Raw genomic sequence first — 20,585 nt, forward strand, 5'->3', positions numbered from 1 at the left:
TAACTGCCTCTCATGCATATAAAAACCTTATATATACACAATGAAAGATAGCTCATATAGGTCCCACAAGTTAATATATATCCTCAGTGGAGAAAATGTGCCCCCAGTTGGAAGAAGCATCGGCGAAACGGTGTTGTCGGGGTAGGACAGTGGCCTGACTGGTGCAGATTTAGATGTATACATTTATGTAAGTACTCCATCTTCATTGATTATAGTATTAAGGGGAACATTTTCTCCACTGAGAATATATATTAACTTATCGGATCTATATGAGCCATCTCTCACGGTGTATATATAAGGTCTTTATATGCATGAGAAGCTGTTGCCTTTGGTAACCCATTTTGGCAATTGCACTTTATTGATTTATATGGGATCATTGGACTGTGTATAATATTTATTAGCATATATATTATATATAACGTCCCCCCTTTTTTCCTATCCCCCTTTTGTATTTATTATCTGACCCTGTCAGTGAGCCACTGATTAGTGAAAGCTCCTGTCTTATTTTTTTTAATTAGTTTTACTTGGATTTTCAATAACATATACAAATTTTAATATAATCTTTGTGGCCTTCCTGATAAAACTCAGTGGATCTACTTGAGTTCATTACTTTTATTGCAGTATGTATTATGTTAGCTTTGAAAATTATTATATTTCTGGACATTCCTACAATAAATACAATAGTTGAATGTGGTCAATACCATGTTCATTCATTGTTATTTAATTTATTTATACATGTATCTTTGTTTCTTTCAAAAGACACAGTTATAGACCATTTTGACTGAAAAAGTAATTCAAGTTTCTTTCTATGAATAAGTAATGACAACAGTTAGAGTTTCAGTTCACACTTAAAGGGAGTATGTCATAAAAATCATCTATCATTTAAATCAGGTTTCCAGGTTTTTTGGATTCCTTCCTGGTCCAAGCACTGGATGAGCCATCCAATTGGTAGCATTAATTGTTTCTAAACCACTTTCCTTCACCTTTGTAAATAACTAGTTTGGATTTTGCTTGTTCTGATGATCGATTCACACTTGCCAATTCTAGGAAGTCTTCAATCAGATCCAAGGATATGAGAGACTGACTGTAAACTAAAACTTTATCACTAAGTTCCTCCATGCAGAGAATTTCAAACAAAAGCAATATTTTTCCAGAGTGTTCTATAATCTCTGCATCAGCATCTCTTACAAAATCTTTGCACTAGTCAGGAGTTGGGCTGACTGGAGTGGAAGATGTGGCTTTGCTCTTGTCCACCTTAGCAACTGCTGAAGTACTTGAAGGATCCTTTAGTTTGGAGTCTTCTCTGTTCCCACCATGAGACCTTGAGTTCCACACATCAATCACTTCCACTTCATTATCTCTTTCTTCCGCACTTGAGCTGTTCCCCTGTTTGCTTTTGCTTTTTGATTTCTTTTTCGATGAGGCATCTTCAGAACTCAGAGACATTGAGGATTTGTCCAAGTCAGAAACAATAAACTTCTAGATGCTGTCTTCATCACAGTAACCCATATTTTCTTTGCAAATAAATTCCAACTTGCATCCATAGCAATAACTAAGTTTATATATAAAAGATTTAATCTCTATTAGAGAATAATTAAAGTGATCCACTTGACAACAGAAAACAATTTATATGTGATATTATTTTATTCAAATAGCGAAGTTGAATGAAGACATCAGATGTTCCAAAATCATCCATATATTCCAGAAAAAGAAATATTAAACATTCACAAGAGCGATACAGAGTTCTGTAAATGGGACAACAGACCTTAGGCAATCTCATCAACTACAATATCTATAGTAATATCTATAACTGGCCCTTAAACAGATCTGATCTTTACCTTGCTGTGGAGGTTGGCATCCTAAGTAGTGGCAATGGCGCCCCCCACTCATCGACAGCTAACTGTAAAGAAATCCCTATGTCAAGCCGTATATTAAACCAAAGCAGCAATTAGATACTATAAATAAATAAGTCAAGAATTGAAAATAGAGCAAGCACTTAACTTATACATATCACTGAAGTCCTAATACTAATGAGATCAATATCATCATCATAGCAGCCTCAGTATATTAATCACCAAAGTCACAGTTTCAACGCGTTTCCCTCTTATGAGTGCTAGGGTTCATCATGAGATGACCGACTATTTTGTGCTTAATAGCCCATATCAAAGAAAACGAGGTGCAACAATTTGCAGGTGTATTCACACCTGAACCAAGGACTTTATAAACTAACTGGGAAGGGCACATTTTTGCCATATAGCATCCAGAAATGACATCATTGGGATGCTAAGTGCACATATAGGCTGGCTCTGCAGAGTAATTGCTATTGCTCAGTGCCGATGGTTAGTGACCTAGGTGTCACTTTGTTTTTTAAAACACCATATGCATAATGCTTTTTGTTTTATGATGGAAACACTCACCAATGAGTCATAATGATACTCAATGTGTGTTCCAGAGGACTCATCGCATGTGTTCCAATGGATTATACCCGGCCTGCACCATTAACCAACCATTCATTTAGTAGATGTTGGCCTACTTAAGACTGCCTATCATTATAATACAATTATGTTTCTTTACATCTTTACAAGTCAAAATGTTGAAAAAGAAAGGACTATACATAATTAAATAAATAGAAATGATAAGTTATAAACATCTCATCAATTTGGCAAAAGTAAGACAGTTGACATATAACTAATGAGTGCACAATGGCTAATTATAGGATCAATAGATGTGATAAATAATAATATTACAGTTACATCCATAACGTTCACTGTATTAACCCCTTAATGGCCTATGACGTATAGGTATCTCATAGGCCGTGTCTCTCCCTTTGATGCGTGCTCCGGCTCTGAGCCCGCATCTTTCCTGGCACATGACAGCTGATTTGATCTGCTGTCATGTGTCTCCATCAACTAAGGTGGTATCAAGACCCACCAGTCGCTTTTAACATGTTAAACTCCGCTGTCAATCTTTGGCAGTGGCATTTAACTTCCACAAACCGGATGTGCATTACAAATCCCACCCATCATGCCCCTGTCACATGATCGTAGTGCGCCGATGGGCATGGCATGACAGCCAGGGGTCTGCAGAAGTCCCCTGTGCTTGTCATTCCAGTTGATCTATGAATGCTGGTGACGCACCCCCTGGGACATATTCCTTTTTGAGGGGAATACCCGGCACCGGATCAGATGGGGGGTTGTAGTCTCCGAGCGGCTGAGACCCGGTCCCGTGCCCAGGGCGTCAAGCTATGTGTTATGTGGCAGTCCTTACTGATGTTATAAGAGTTCTTTTGTGTCGACTACGCCACCCGTTGTGATGCGGTCACTGTGGCCGCCGCTGCAGCAGGGTCCGCTGAGGCTGATGGTGGATGTGCAGCTTGGTGGGATAACCCCCAACGGGAGGGGTATAGCCTCAGAGGGGACAGGCGCAGAGGATGGGGGTTGTGGTGGTGCAGTGCAGCCGGCAATGAAGACAGACTCGGGTTGTGCAGTTAAGGGAGTTTACTTACTGCTGATGTTTCGGTCACTCCAGCTGTTAGTGACCCCCCGAGCCGTGCTGCGTCCACCAGGTCCTGGATCCAGCCAACCCCCAAACAAGTCCGGAGCGTGGCCCTGAGCTCTCCCTCTGTCCTTTCTTCAGCCGTCCCCACCAGGGATTCACCTAGGTCCAGCTCCCTCGGGCCTTCTTTTGGGACACCCTTGGCCCTGGGTTCCCTGACCCTGCATGTGGTGTGCCTTCGGGGTGAATGTGGTGGGTGACCGTGACAGACACTGCCCACGGTCTCCGGTCTCTGGCTGGGGAATGTCTTTACCCCCACCAGCTTGGGTTCCGGTACCCTGATGCTGACTCCTCACCCGATGCTCTAATTTGGGTTCTTGGGTCCCTTCAGTCTTCCCCCCTCTGGGTCTTTCTCTTTCTTTCTCCTCTCTCTCTCTCCAGGGCTGCTGGTTCCTTCTCTCTCCTCTCCAACTGACTTGTTCTCAGCGTCTGACCCTGATCTAAGTTGGTGCCCTCCTTATATATCCCTCTATGTGTGAGCTCAGGTGACCAGCACCCAATGAGCTCCTATCACTACCCAGACTGCTCCCCCTATCTGCCCCTACACTACATGGGATGTACCACCCCCCTCCCACTCCAGCCAGGAACAGGCTCGGTTGTACCTGCACATTTCTAAGTGGGAGTACTGTCGGCCTGCTCCTCTGGAATGGGATGTATGTAGTGCATGCAGTCTATCTGAGCTCAGTTCCACACTCCTTCCTTACCCGGGAGTGGAATATCACACCTCTGGGTTGAGGTGCAATACCCCTGTAGCAGCCGAATCCTCAGGGTGCTACATTCCCCCCTGGTAAATCACAGCACGTCCTCGGGCTGTAAGACATAAAACACCAAAACATACAAAATTTTCATATAAACATATAAAACATATAAAACATTATATATATAACATATCTTATCAGATAAAACTTTCTCGTAGACTTCTCTTGTCTCTGGTTCCTCCTCCGGACACTGTGCAACGTGTGTCCGGGAAAAGTGCGACAGTCTCTTAGAAAATTCTGGTTTTCTATAAAACCGGTAGGGGGCGCTTTAGGAAGCGCAACTATTTACAGGGGAAGTTGGCCGCTCTCAGTCCTCGGCCAGGTAGAGGGAAGGGAATGGCTGCTCACAGTCCTCAGCCTGTAGGATTAAGGGGTTAACGGGTAAACAGTTCACTGGTCCCAACGGGGACTATTTTAGCAGCAACAACAGTTTCAGTTCCTTTATACCCCGATTGGGTAACTATTTACAACACCTGCTCTGCCGCACTCAACGGCGTCTTCCTCCTGCTCTTTGCTTATAGCTGGTTGTTACTTCAGACCCGTCCGGGTCCTCTTGCTCCTCCTCCTCGCACCGCAACTCCTCCTCCGTCAAGCGGTGTACGTGGAGGGCGTAAGGTCCTTTGGCACACTTGTGCCGGGTGAAAGTGACTTCGTCTCCGACGTAGAGGTCACGGCCTTTGTGACCTTCCGGCAGGTGGGACTCGACGTCTCTGCGAGTCACAAAAACGTCACCGCGGTTGTTACGGTCCCGAATAAAGCCCCACCCATGCTGCGGGTTGAACTTTATCACTGTCCCGATGGTGCGGGGACAATGCGCTGCACGGGGGTTCCTCCTAGTCCGGCTCTTCTGCTCCGCGCTCTGGATTTGGGCCTGTTGTTCTCTGACCCGCCTCTCCTCCCGTTCTCTCTTAAACTCTGCCAGCTGTTGACGGCAACACTCTGTACGTTCAGCTGCGGCTGCCCGAGTTTCTCCGGTGAACCCCATCAAATCTTCTCCCGTGGGGTCCCACACGAATTGGGCTTCTGCTAGAGGAGGCGAGACCCGAGCCACGGGCTTCGGAGCCGGGATTAGGGGCTCACACAAGGGCCCTTGTCTTTGCTGCCGCTCCAGCTCAGGGTACCCTTCGGGCCAGATGAAGGGCCGCCCGTCCGGCCATGTGAGCTGGCCGAAGAGGTCCTCCCCCAGGTGTGGCACCCTAGGTATTGCGGGCGCGGGCGCGGTGGTGGTGGCGCCCGGGTTGCCCAGGCCTTGCGGCCAGGCCTGGGGCACCTGGAAGGTGAAGGGCACCGTTAGGACGGCGGCGCCCTGGGCTACCTGGCCTTGCGGCCAGGCCGGAGGCTCCGCGGAGGTAGGGGGCGCTGTTGGTGATGCGGCGCCCGGAGGTACTAGGCCTTGCGACCAGGCTGGTGGTACTTCCTGCTTTGTCACGCTCCGGGTCGGGGCGCGTGACGTCACAGGGGTCGCTGCGGCGGCTTCCGGTCGGGGCCTAGTCCATGGCGGTGACCTGGCGGCTACGGGCACAGCAGGGGGACTTTCGGGCTCTGCGACGGGGAGCTGGGGCAGGTAAGCGGTGTCACGGCTTGGGGTATAGGCGTCCCCTTTACCTGCCTCCATGCGTTCGGCTCCCTCCTCGGCGCCGTCTCCGGCCTTGGGTCCTCCTGCGCCATCCTCAGAGGCGGTCTGCTTCCTCTTCCAGGGTAGCGTGCTCCGCTGACTGGTCTCTGCGTGCTGAGCCATCTCCCGGCTCCACTCCGCCAGTATCTCCCGCTGTACCCGGGCCATCCTCCGTGCGAGGCCCTCCAGGGCTGTTTGTGCACACTCCCGGTCTCGGGGGAGCTGCGCTAGGATCTCCGCTAGACCTAGCGGGGTTGTGGACTCCAGCAGGCTCCTGACCATCGGGTCGGTGCTGCTCTGCTCGGCTTCCGGCAGGCTCCTGGCCAGCGGGCCGGTGCTGCTCTGCCCTCCTTCCTCGGTCTCTAGCAGACTCCTGGCCAGCGGGCCGGTGCTGTTCTGCTCTCTGGACATCTCCGGGTGAGCTTTTCTGCTGCTCCTTTCCAGGCTTCCTGCCTCCGGGTGCGCTCGCTCCAGACTGCTCCAAGCGACACCCATCTTTTCTCTTCTCTTTCGTCTCCTCCCACTTCGAGGGCGGTCCCGGGGCAACTCGGTGACTGTCAGCTCCAGGGGGAGTTCTTTCACGCTGACAGACACCTCCAGCATCACAGTCTCTGTTGGTGGGGGCGGTTTCCACTTTTGGCGCCCTTTTCTGTCCCGGCCCACGATGGGAGGTGGCCTCTTGCCCTCCTTTGGCACGCCCATAATGGCGTCCGCTGCTCTTCCAAGGCGGGAAATCTGCGGTCTTGGCGGGAAGCGTCGCCCAGTGGCGGGAAACTCTGCAGATGGCGGGAACAAGCTGGAAATGGCGGACAATCGGCGGGAAACGACTGGTGATGGAGTCCGATGGCGTGGACCCTCCGGAACCGGCGGGAGACTTCTTTCTGAGGTAAACTTGCACTTTTCTTCAGGCACGCAGTACCCGGTTGTTGTGGGCACGTAATCCTGCCGACTACGCCAAAGTTGACGCACCCCCTGGGACATATTCCTTTTTGAGGGGAATACCCGGCACCGGATCAGATGGGGGGTTGTAGTCTCCGAGCGGCTGAGACCCGGTCCCGTGCCCAGGGCGTCAAGCTATGTGTTATGTGGCAGTCCTTACTGATGTTATAAGAGTTCTTTTGTGTCGACTACGCCACCCGTTGTGATGCGGTCACTGTGGCCGCCGCTGCAGCAGGGTCCGCTGAGGCTGATGGTGGATGTGCAGCTTGGTGGGATAACCCCCAACGGGAGGGGTATAGCCTCAGAGGGGACAGGCGCAGAGGATGGGGGTTGTGGTGGTGCAGTGCAGCCGGCAATGAAGACAGACTCGGGTTGTGCAGTTAAGGGAGTTTACTTACTGCTGATGTTTCGGTCACTCCAGCTGTTAGTGACCCCCCGAGCCGTGCTGCGTCCACCAGGTCCTGGATCCAGCCAACCCCCAAACAAGTCCGGAGCGTGGCCCTGAGCTCTCCCTCTGTCCTTTCTTCAGCCGTCCCCACCAGGGATTCACCTAGGTCCAGCTCCCTCGGGCCTTCTTTTGGGACACCCTTGGCCCTGGGTTCCCTGACCCTGCATGTGGTGTGCCTTCGGGGTGAATGTGGTGGGTGACCGTGACAGACACTGCCCACGGTCTCCGGTCTCTGGCTGGGGAATGTCTTTACCCCCACCAGCTTGGGTTCCGGTACCCTGATGCTGACTCCTCACCCGATGCTCTAATTTGGGTTCTTGGGTCCCTTCAGTCTTCCCCCCTCTGGGTCTTTCTCTTTCTTTCTCCTCTCTCTCTCTCCAGGGCTGCTGGTTCCTTCTCTCTCCTCTCCAACTGACTTGTTCTCAGCGTCTGACCCTGATCTAAGTTGGTGCCCTCCTTATATATCCCTCTATGTGTGAGCTCAGGTGACCAGCACCCAATGAGCTCCTATCACTACCCAGACTGCTCCCCCTATCTGCCCCTACACTACATGGGATGTACCACCCCCCTCCCACTCCAGCCAGGAACAGGCTCGGTTGTACCTGCACATTTCCAAGTGGGAGTACCGTCGGCCTGCTCCTCTGGAATGGGATGTATGTAGTGCATGCAGTCTATCTGAGCTCAGTTCCACACTCCTTCCTTACCCGGGAGTGGAATATCACACCTCTGGGTTGAGGTGCAATACCCCTGTAGCAGCCGAATCCTCAGGGTGCTACACTGGCATGTTGCCGGCGTGCATAAGAGATGATGATTTCTGCTACATATAGCTTGGCCGAAGCCCTGCTATGTGTAGCACAAGCGATCAGATTATCGCAGCTTCAAGTCTCCTAATGGGACTATTGAAGCAAGTAAAAAATAGAAACGTTTTTTTTTTTAAAAATCTAAAAGTTTATATCATCCCCCTTTTGCCCCATTCAAAATAAAATAAAAATAAAAAAAAATTAAAACTACACATCTTTTGTATCGCTGTGTTCAGAAATGCCCAATATATCAAAATATAAAGTAAATTAATCCAATTGGTAAAGGCGTAACGAGAAAAGAAATTTAAATGCTAGAATTTAGTTTTTTTGGTCACTGCAACAATGTAATAAAATGCTATAACAAACGATCAAAACATTATATCTACCCCAAAATTGCATCAATAAAAATGACAGCTCGGAGTGCAAAAAATAAGCTCTCACACAGTCACAGGTCCCAAAAAATTGAAAAGCTACGGGTCTCAGAAAATGGCACTTTTTTTTTTTTTTTTTTCACAAACTTTGGATTTTTTTCACCACTTAAATAAAAAAAGAACCTATACATATTTGGTATCTGCGTACTTGTAGTGACCTAGAGAATCACAATGGCTGGTTAGTTTTAGCATTTAGTGAGCATGTTAAAAAAGAAAAACAATTTTGGAATTGTACTTTTTATGCAATTTGACCACACTTGAAATTTTTTTCCCGTTTTCCAGTACACTATATGGTAAAATCAATGGTGTCATTCTAAAGTACATTTTGTCCCACAAAAAACAGGCCCTAACACAGCCATATTGATGGAAAAAGTAAAATAGTTATGGCTTTGGGAAGAAGGGGAACAAAAAACGAAAGCACAAAAATGGATAATCCCAAGGTCGTGAAGGGGTTAATATAATCATTGTGATCGAACTATTGGATGGATACGAAAGGCGGACACTCTTAGTGACCTAAATTGAAACATAATAATGAATATATAGAAGTGTCCAGAAAGGGGAGGAGTGGGTAGGTTGGAGTCACATAGGTATAGTTTCATATGAAACAGCTAAACGTGAGTTGCTCATTGAGCCCCCTCGGATGGCCAGGATCAAAACAAAAAATACACTGACTCTATTTTTGTAATAGAGATCGGTTCCAATCTCTACCGTAATGACCTGAAAAGATATACTATTAGTGCCATCTTGGTGACATATCCTAACATGTCTTGACAGTGAGGTATCCCTAAGATTCCTGGTGTTGCCCAAATGTTCTCCCACACACTTATGAAATTCATTTTTGTTTTTTTTCTGTGTAGTCTAGGAGTCACAAGCATGTAGACACATAGATAACTTTCTCTGTAGTGCAGTTAGCAGAGTCTTTTGTATTGTATGACTTCCCAGTAGCAACACTAGTGATAATTTTGCACGAGTGCACCCAATGGCTGGACTGTACATAGCAGCACATTCTACCTATTGTGTCCCCCTAATTCCTTATCCATTGGATTTCAGGTGTGATGTACAGGCCAAGTGAGTTATTATTTAGTTGAGTGACAAAGTTCTCAAAGGTATTCTTGCTCCCTTTTCATACGCCAAAAATATCATCTATAAACCTCCCTTAATAGGCAATATAGGGACAAAATACTGAGAGTGGTTCATGGAAGATTACTGCATCCTCCCACCAGCCTAGGAATAGATTTTCATAAGACAGGGCACAGGGACTCCCCATTGCTGTGCCCCTAAAATGGTGATAGAATTTACGATCAAAAAGAAAGTAATTATGGGTAAGTACATACTCCAATAACTCTAAAACTAGCTGGCTGTGTTCAGGTCAGATCCCTATTGGAAGACAGTGTAATCAGGGATTCCATCTCCCCATGAGTAACATTTTATGATACATCTGGATTGTAGATCGATCAATTTATCTGTCACCACCTTGGTGAATATGTCTGCACTATCCAGATCGCTTTTTGGTGGTATTCTTGTACTTTTATCTTTGAGGTTAGTAAAGCGTCCTGTCTTCATCTCTCTATGACATTCGTCATGAAGACCAGCCAACAAATTAACCATTTCAAAGTCATACCTTGAGATCCCCATGGCCTTGCATTGGGATTAGTAATTTGTTTAAAAGATTTTTTTTCCATTTCAATTTACGTCCAAAGAGGGCAATGTCCTTGGTACAAGTAAAGTGATTGAACCATTCCATAAATACAAATGAGAGCCCTTTTTTAATACCTGAATATTCATATTCATAACTCAGACATTTTAAGAGGAAAAATTAATAATCTGCTTGTCCCTTACCGCCTCACTCTTATGGTCATTCTCCCCCTCTGTTCTAAAAAAGAGGGAAGTAGAGGAAGAAGATACTTGAACTCCTATGGATGACAAAGAGGAGGAAAATTGTTGTGAGAATCCATATTGCCCACCCTTTTCTTCATCTCATTATTTGGTTCCCTTTTCCCTAGATCTATATTGAGGTCCTCTCTTTGGTCTAAATTCAGCAGTGAGTCTATCAGTACCTGAAGATTCGAAATCTGATGATGAAAAATGTGTTTTCGATATGGGATCCTCTAATAGGAAGATTAAGTATTTGAAGGCTCCTCTACTTTTGAGTCTTTTCCGTTCCTACCGCGAGACCTTGAGCTCAACACCTTAATCACTTACTCTTCAATATTGCTTTCTTCTGCGCTTGAGCTGCTCTGCTGTTTGCGTTTACCTTTTCATTTTTATTGATGAGTTTTTTTGTTCAGAACTTAGTGACCTTGTGGATTCTACCAAGTAAGACGCTGTCTATGCTGTCTTCATCAAAGTAAACCTTATTTTCGTTACTAATGTAGTCCAGCGGCAAGCAGCAGAGGTGAGTCCGGATCCTACTGAAAACTTGAAAGTCCTGGAAAAGCTTGGTTCCAGATTTGCCTCATTCTCCTGCTCCATTACCACCAACACAACCACCACCTGCTATATTGTCCTTTTATCACAACCTGCATTTTGATAGCACTTGGTACTTTATTGGATATTTGTTTTTTAATATAAAGTTATAAAAGTTATCTTTTAAATCACTCTGAATGGCTGTATCACATTGTTTACATAATCAGACATTATATTTTTTTGCCATTAGCTTTTGATCAGGTTATACTTTATTGGCATGGCATGATTCTTTACAGTTGGAATCATTACGGACCAATCGATTATTGAGGCAAAAGAGGTTTTTTGGACAAACAGTTTACACAAAAGAGTACATTCTTTCAACTCCGCCTATAAAGAGCTGACTAAGGTATACAGCACAGACCAAAAGTTTGGAGACACCTTCTCATTTAAAGATTTTTCTGTATTTTCATAACTTTGAAAATTGTACATTCACACTGAAGGCATCAAAACTATGAATTAACACATGTGGAATTATATACTTATCAAAACAGTGTGAAACAACTGAAAATATGTCTTATATTCTAGGTTCTTCAAAGTAGCCACCTTTTGCTTTGATGACTGCTTTGCACACTCTTGGCATTCTCTTGATGAGCTTCAAGAGGTAGTCACCGGAAATGGTCTTCCAACAATCTTGAAGGAGTTCCCAGAGATGCTTAGCACTTGTGGGCCCTTTTGCCTTCACTCTGCGGTCCAGCTCACCCCAAACCATCTCGATTGGGTTCAGGTCTGGTGAATGTGGAGGCATAGCACCCCATCACTCGCCTTCTTGGTCAAATAGCCCTTACACAGCCTGGAGGTGTGTTTGAGGTCATTGCCCTGTTGAAAAATAAATGATAGTCCAACTAAACGCAAACCGGATGGAATAGCATGCCGCTGCAAGATACTGTGGTAGCCATGCTGGTTCAGTATGCCTTCAATTTTGAATAAATCCCCAACAGTGTCACCAGCAAAGCACCCCCACACCATCACACCTTGTCCTCCATGCTTCACGGTGGGAACCAGGCATGTAGAGTCCATTCGTTCACCTTTTCTGCGTCGCACAAAGACACGGTGGTTGGAACCAAAGATCTCAAATTTGGACTCATCAGACCAAAGCACAGATTTCCACTGGTCTAATGTCCATTCCTTGTGTTCTTTAGCCCAAACAAGTCTCTTCTGCTTGTTGCCTGTCCTGAGCAGTTGTTTCCTAGCAGCTATTTTACCATGAAAGTCTGCTGCACAAAGTCTCCGCTTAACATTTGTTGAAGAGATGTGTCTACTGCTAGAACTCTGTGTGGCATTGACCTGGTCTCTAATCTGAGCTGCTGTTAACCTGCAATTTCTGAGGCTGGTGACTCGGATAAAGTTATCCTCAGAAGCAGAGGTGACTCTTGGTCTTCCTTTCCTGGGGCGGTCCTCATGTAAGCCAGTTTCTTTGTAGCGCTTGATGGTTTTTGCAACTGCACTTAGGGACACTTTCAAAGTTTTCCCAATTTTTCACGCTGACTGACCTTCATTTCTTAAAGTAATGATGGCCACTCATTTTTCTTTACTTAGCTGCTTTTTTCTTGCCATAATACAAATTCTAACAGTCTATTCAGTAGGACTATCAGCTGTGTATCCACCTGACTTCTGCACAACACAACTGATGGTCCCAACCCCATTTATAAGGCAAGAAATCCCACTTATTAAACCTGACAGGGCACACCTGTGAAGTGAAAATAATTTCTGGTGACTACCTCTTGAAGCTCATCAAGAGAATGCCAAGAGTGTGCAAAGCAGTCATCAAAGCAAAAGGTGGCTACTTTGAAGAACCTAGAATATAAGACATATTTTCAGTTGTTTCGCACTTTTTTGTTAAGTATATAATTCCACATGTATTAATTCATAGTTTTGATGCCTTCAGTGTGAACGTACAATTTTCATAGTCATGAAAATACAGAAAAATCTTTAAATGAGAAGGTGTGTCCAAACTTTTGGTCTGTACTGTATGAGGAACAGATAACGGCCTGTTGGGAGTTAGAGAGTCTTGATAATTATATTAAGTCAGGTATTGTCCCACGAAACCTCAGGGTCTCCCTCTCACCAGGTTACCATTTTAAAAATCCCACACTACTAGCCAGATAGGAGTAGGAGGCTACTGACAGCTCGATCAGACTGATGAGAATCCTACTGGAGGAAGAAAAACTAAATTTAACATCTCTGAATGAGTCCTTAAAAGAACAAATAGAGGTAACTAAAAAATTCTCTTTGGAACCAGACTTTGCCCAGAAAGAACTAAATCTACAAAATACTTTGGAAAGATTTCAGTTTTAAAAGAGAAGAAGCACAAATTCTATAGCAGTGACTTGCAAGAATTTAATGAGAACAAGGCTTACTCTATCCCTGTAAATCACCATCATCGCAATCTAGAGACCGACCTTTCCTCTTCTGAGATGGACGTCTCAGATTCAGAGTGTAGATCTAAGAAACAGAGAGGGAAAGGGAGAGATAGGGGGAATAACTGAGGAAGGGGTGCTACTAATAACAAAAAATCTCCACAAAGGGGTAATTTTTTAGATCACAATTATCTGCTCAGAAGCAGATTTAACACATCCAACCCCAACTAAAATCACAAATTATTAATCTATCATCAAGATCCTTGACTGCCGGCGAAATGTGCATCCTAAGTAAAGGACTATCATATGATCCAACAACTGATTTTGATGCATTCGAGGCCTTTAAAGACCTACATCTATTTGTTCGTCATTTGAAACGGAAAAAACATTTTATCAGGGAAGATAAAAAAAAGTAGCACAGAACTAGGCATTCCAGATGATTTTCTTGAGGATATGAGACTACTATATCATCTGAGTGATAGTAACCCCAATGAGAGGGGAAGGTCCTTTCACTAGGCTGAAAAAGAAAAGTCTGAGGATGCCGCCTCCTTCTAATGACCTATGCTCAATTGATGTGTTCTTGAATCCTGTGTCAAAGGATCTTATCAGTCTGAATGAGAATAATTCGAGCAGTCAGTATAACTTCTCAAAAACAAAATTGACATATCTGTGTAAACTGGAAAAGTACAAAAACATCACCATAAAACCGTTGGATAAAGGAGGGAACATAGTGGTGATGGACACTGTGAACTACCACACTCTGTTATTCTTTATTGGGGGAAGATATGGGATACCAAAAACTGACCCAGAATCCCATCAACCAATGAAATGTTTTGTTAATGAGGGATTTCACCAAAAAGTAGCTGACAAAACTGAGTTAGAATTTTTGGTCCCTCAATATCCTGTAATGGCTACCTTCTATTGTTTGCCAAAAAATCATAAAGGCACAAATTCTCTTAAAGGTAGACCTATCGTGTCAGGCATAAATAGCCTCACTCAAAATCTAGGTATTTATATTGACAATCTACTCAGACCGTTTGTGGTCTCCCTGAACTCATATGTGCGTGACACAACAGATCTTCTCAGTAAACTAGACAGGTATCACACTAGACCAACATTTCATTCTGGGCAGCATTGACATGGAAGCACTGCATTCCTCAATTCCCTACTATTGGGGATTAATGGCTGTGGATTACTTTCTAATATCGAGAGGATAGCAGTATCATTTACATATTAATTTTGTCCTGAAGGCTCTAGAATTTTGCCACACAAGGAACATCTTTACCTTTCATGAGAAGTTCTTCCACCAGCTCAGGGGCACAGTGATGGGAAGCCCCTGTGCTCTTGGGCTGGTGGGTAAAAACCATGGTATTCGGGGAAGCTGGTACAGGGTGATCCAACAGAGTCGTAAGTGGTTATGCTACATTGATGACATTTTTGTAATTTGGAGAGGTGATGTAGCTGACTTTGGTAACTTTGTCTCTGAACTAAACAAAAATATGATAGGACTCAAATTCACGCATGAGATGAGCATATCTAAATTAGATTTTTTAGATGTACTCATCCAGAAAAATGAAAGGTGATTTAGTGATGAACACATATATGAAGCCTACGGCTACAAACTCTCTCCTGAGGTGGGACAGTGGATAGAAACCATCCTGTCCCCCTCAGGAGAAGAATTTCTAAGGGACAATATCTTAGGATTAGAAGGAATTGTTCAGATACTGACCTCTTTAAGAAACAGGCATATGCCCTTAAAAATAGATTCCTAGAAAGAGGATATCCTAATCAGGTCTTGCAAGTAGCATACACTGAGGCCTTGAGGATTTAAAGAGGATCTCTCCTCACTCCTATAGCCAAGAAGGAAGAGTCTACTATACGCTACATTATGAGATACTCTAATACATCCAACCAAGTCAGAGCCATTTTTCAAAAACATTGGCCTATTCTCCTTATGAATAAGGACATTAGGGACAAAATTTCCCCCTCTCCTCAGATCACTTACTGTAGAGGGAGGTTCCTGTGATACAGGCTAGTCCACCGTCATTTTCAGTCAACTGCTGCCCAGACATGGCTAGATCGAGGTATGAATGGATGTTTCTGCTGTAACAATTGCAAGGCATGCAGGTCTATTACATCTGGCAAGGAATTCAAGAGCAATGATACAGCCAGTAATTACTCAATTAGACAATTCATAAGCTGCCGATCTGTAGGCGTGATATACAAGGCCATGTGTGAATGCAAGATGGAATATGTTGGCAAAACTAGGAGGGAGCTATGAAAAAGAGTTGGGGAACATATAAGGGACATCAAAAACAAGAGGGATACACCTGTGGCCAACCATGTTAATCAGATGCACCAAGGGAATACTAAGAAGATCAAATTTATGGGCATCGACAGAATCCTATCACCAGTCTGAGGTGGAGATTGGGATAAACTGATTTTACAAATGGAAACAATGGATTTTCCGTCTTTGAACGGTTGCCCCAAGAGGCTTAAATGAGTAACTATCCTTTACCCCTTTCGTTCAAATCAGTAAGGAAATAGGGATAGGTAATTAGGGAGAGCTGCCGTTGAGTGGGGGCACAATATGCACAGGTTCTTTAGGGTGCCAACCTCCACGATAGGTAGGTTAAGCATTAGATAAGAATACTTTCAGGGATGACTGATATAGGCCCCCCCTTTTTTTCTCCCCATCCTTGATTAAGCCTCCCTAAGAAGATATGTTTGACCTGGTATAAATAGTTCAGAATTATATTTTTCTGAATATACAATTTTTTTAAATTTTCTTAATTATTCAAATTTTTACCAACACCTCATAGACTCTATATGCCTCTTAATCCTTTATCTCTGTAAATTTCCATTGTTTAGAGAACACTGTACATGCCTTATTAGGCAAGTGAGATGGTTGAAATAAGATTATACCATCTCCTTATCAAGTACGGTCATCTGTGTATATATAGATGATCTATGCATTATCTGGAGCACATTGAGAGGTTGCATAGACAGGAGGGGTAGGTACGCCTTGTAGATAAGCGTCCTCTCCCCATGACGCTGGATATGACGCAATGCGTGTCATGTGCTGGGTGATGCGTTCCAAAGGGTGGAAGTGCGTAGTGAGCCATCCGGAAGTTAGGTCAATGTGACCGGAATTATGACACACACAGGCGTGAAGCTGGATGCAGCGCAGCATGTATAAATTTGTCAGCCCTACTAACTCATTCATTCAGCAGCATTCTATATGGTGACCGTTTTGTGGACAGCACCTAGACAGACATGCATATCTTCCCTGATTAATCCATAAGATGAAATGCTTCGGGAGGCGTCCAGAGCATACCAATCACCTGAATAAGCAATAGAGGAACCTGGAGAAAGGAATTTAAGCAGGACTCGAGCTGCAAGGGTGAGAAAATCCAAACTATATAACCCTAAGTGTCACATGAGAATTATGATTGAGGGGCACATGCGGGTTATTTGTCAAATCAGTATTGAATATATTGTTAAGTGATCCTCCCCATTGTTAGAAGGGTACATATGCTATGATTTTTGACATTTTGTTTGCTGCATATGGTGGATCTACCGTTAATGTTCTACTAGGTGTTTGATACACCACCAATATTAGGACGGCATACTGCATGCCCATTTGGCCTATACGTCAGGACAAGCTGATCTATCGTATAATAGGAATGACTAATTGTTGTATGTAATGGTCCTCTGGCTTGTGTTAATAGTGGTACTTTGTATATTATTGTTTTTTGTTTTGATTTATGCTGGAAATGAAGTCAAAGTAGGGGGTAACAATTGCTGTAAAAAGCTCCACTCTTCCCACTGTTTGATTCTTACATTGTTAATTGGGATAGGGTTTATACTATCTTATAGGAAGTTTATAATACTCCTCATCTGGGATATGCGAGCATACCTAAACCAATGATATGAAAATATGTAGACGAAATATCTCTATTAGACAACTGATCTGGGTACATTCATTATTGCAGCAACAGTTAGGACTCTGCCTTAAGCTTAATGGTGTATGTGGGGGCCAGCGTTATCACAACTGCACTTTGATAGCACTTGGCACTTTATTGGATATTTGTTTTTTAATATACAGTGATAAAAGTTATCTTTTAAATCACTCTGATTCACTGTATCACATTATATTTTCCAAATAGTAGCGATAGAGTTTGAAATGTATTGGAGTCATCCGAACTGACATGACATATTCAGAATTTGGTGGCAAAAATTTTGTCAGAGTCGTGTAGTCACTTTTCTGTACACAACCGGCCAGCATTTCATACAGAATATGAGCACGTTTCTTCATCACTATGACACCACCATGGTGGAGTCTGCCCACTGCTCGTACTGTGTAGGATTTATGAAGCGATTTTAAAATTCCTTGTTCGAGCCAAGCAAGTTTTCTTTGATGAAGTTAACCATGCAGTGATATTCCACTAAATGATTCTGCAGTGGTGTTCCAGTCAGGATTCTTCTTTTTTTGTCCTTATGAAATTCATAGCTTTAGAAATGGCAGATGCTTCATTTTTAAGAATTTGGCCTTTATCATATGGCCTCGATCAACCAAGATCTTCTCATACACTTCCTTCAGCTTTTTGCTCTTGACACTCCCTCATTCAGTGAGGTTTTGATACATTTCATAACCGTCAGCACTCCATTATCATGCCAGCTTTGCAGCATGCATCCTCACTTTTAAGGACGCTTTACAGTGGCAAGTTCACAGACCTCTAAAACTTCATCATCATCGAGGCCATCCTGACATTTTTCAAAGTCATTGGTCCAGTTTAAAACTGTATTTAAAGAACATACCACCAGAGCAGTGGAGAACTCTAGCTGGTCACTGAGGAACACAGAGTGAAGAAATAAAAGTACATGCTATTTCTTTCCAAGAGCAATACAATGAGGCAAAATACACCCAGAGCCTTTCTCTTTCATTGTTTTTTTCAAAGATTCACAATCCCACATAAACTGAACACCATCTACTTGATGGGGTTTAAGCTTTTTGACTAAGCTCTTGTGAACCTGAACCAGAGGTTTTTTTGTTTCCTCATTTTCATCCAAAACAAACTTTGTGGTAATTGAACATTTAATGATACCACATCTTCTAGAAGAATAACCTCCCTCAGTTTTCCCTTTCTCTCTCTCAGCAATTCTTGTCCTCCTTTCTTCTTCCATTTTCAAAGCAGCTTGAGTTTCTGTTCTTAATTTGTTTTCCTTTAAGATTTTTAGGATTTTCTTACAAACTTTTTCTAGAGATTTGAAGTCAGAATCATCGTCCTCATCTCTAGCCTCTAAATTTGTCTTTGATTCACTAAAGTTCTCTTAGACTTTGATTCGACTCCTCTTTTTTTTCTGCTTATAATTTAGTTAATTTTCTTCTGCTAGCCTTGTTTTGGGGCGCTGATCATTAGATTCACTGTCATTGACTTCTTCGCTGAGACCAGAACCTTCAATTGCAGACTGCCTAACCACAGATCACCCTTCTTCTGTTGCAACGTTTTCCATCCTTTAAACCCTTGAATTTATCTTTATTCTCTCCTTTTTCTGCTTTTTCCCCTTCAGATTCTTTTTCACTCAGGTGCTGTACACTACCAGAGAAAAAACCCTATATTAAAATATAATCTTTATTATTAATCTTTTGTAAAAAAAAATGTCTAAACCTTATGTGCCAAAGATACATAACGACAAAAATTTATTAAGAACACTACTAATAATTTATTGGTCCAAAAATCCCACTGTCCTCGGTTCTCAAACAGGAGACCACTAGTATATCTAAATAACCAGAAGAAAAGGACAATAGTACAAGGACAAGTATTAGGGACACCAATACAGATATAAAAAGATAATATCTAATAGACCTAGTTTGCCCTTAGAAAACGTATCCCTACCTTGGTGCGGAGATTGGCACCCTATAACGTGTTGGGGGGTTCCCAATCAACGACGGCTATCCCTCACAGTAGTCTCTAGGCAATGTGTTATCTGTAAACAGAAATCACACATAAATAGTTTGTACTTATCTTGGGCAATTCCCTTTGTACATGGTTGACGTTGTTATCCCCATCACAGTGACCTCTGCCTATTCAATCATCGATGTTCCAAGTTGAGTGTCATTGAGTATTGAAGCATTTTAACCATTAATTTCCAGGGTTCATCAGGTGACTTCTATCCAGGATAGTCGCCAATAGGAGCATAAGATATATCATACAAATGTCCTGGTGTCCAGAGTCTGGTGCCAGGAGGTCTATATGCCCAAAGGACTGCCTACTTCCAGTTTAGCATTTCCAGATTACGTGCAAGTAGAAGGCAGAGTGCGTTTTACAAGACGCTGTACCATAAAGACCATCCTCTCCAATTGTAGAGGGATCAAGCCATGCCGTATAGAAACAGCAGAGATGCCATAAGGTGCTTCATGAATAGGCACCGATATCATCCATGTAATCATTCACCACCCGCCTGTGTTCCATGAAACATCATAAGCAAGAACCGTTCCATCATTGTTCTATATTGTTGTTACATGCTGCAAGTGTTTCATTTAGTTTACTTATATGCGTTCCAGCACCCATATAACGGCCAATAGCCATATAAATAAAAATAATAGTTAACACAGTAAGTGGGATACTATTTTATCTACAAAAAGAATCATAATATAATTGAATAGCCCTATATCAGTCAAGTACGTAATTGTAGATACAGAACATGATACAGTATACTAAGGATTAGTGATGACCGAGCACTAAAATGCTCGGGTACTCGTTGCTCTTGTCGAGCAAATTGGAATACTTGGGTGCTCGACCCGAGCAACAAGGCCATTTCCCAGTCTATGGGAAACTCAAGCATTTTTCAGGTGGTTCCCCCCAGCAGTCTGCAGAGGACCTAAAAATTGTGCAAATCGATGGGAACAGCATGGGTGTAACAAATGACATGGGAACAGCATGGGTGTAACAACCCTGGTGGCGTGCTGGCATGGCTTACCATCTGCCGCCATGCATGACCGCCAACTTACCTACCAGTCCAGGCTGTGCACTGTGCTTCTCTACCTGCTGTGTGCATGTCTCTTGTCTGCTGGCTTAGGGCGGCGGCGCTGCCACTTCCTGATTCTTAAAGATACAGTGTGCGCAGTCCTAATGCATCCCCAGCCTATTACTGTGTGTCACTGGATACTTAAACCTCCTCCACCCAGTAGGAGGTGCCTGAGAAACACTTT

The 20,585-nt window shown here is 43.7% G+C and overlaps 1 pseudogene; it reads right to left on the reverse strand.

Moving 5' to 3' along the window:
- Positions 1-882: 882 nt before the first annotated feature.
- LOC141258583 (transcriptional regulator ATRX-like) lies at positions 883-20,366 on the reverse strand (annotated as a pseudogene).
- Positions 20,367-20,585: the final 219 nt, after the last annotated feature.

The sequence above is a fragment of the Phyllobates terribilis genome, unplaced genomic scaffold (assembly GCF_046119375.1).
Source record: "Phyllobates terribilis strain yellow unplaced genomic scaffold, ASM4611937v1 Scaffold_3__8_contigs__length_932513732, whole genome shotgun sequence".
Lineage (NCBI taxonomy): Eukaryota > Metazoa > Chordata > Amphibia > Anura > Dendrobatidae > Phyllobates > Phyllobates terribilis.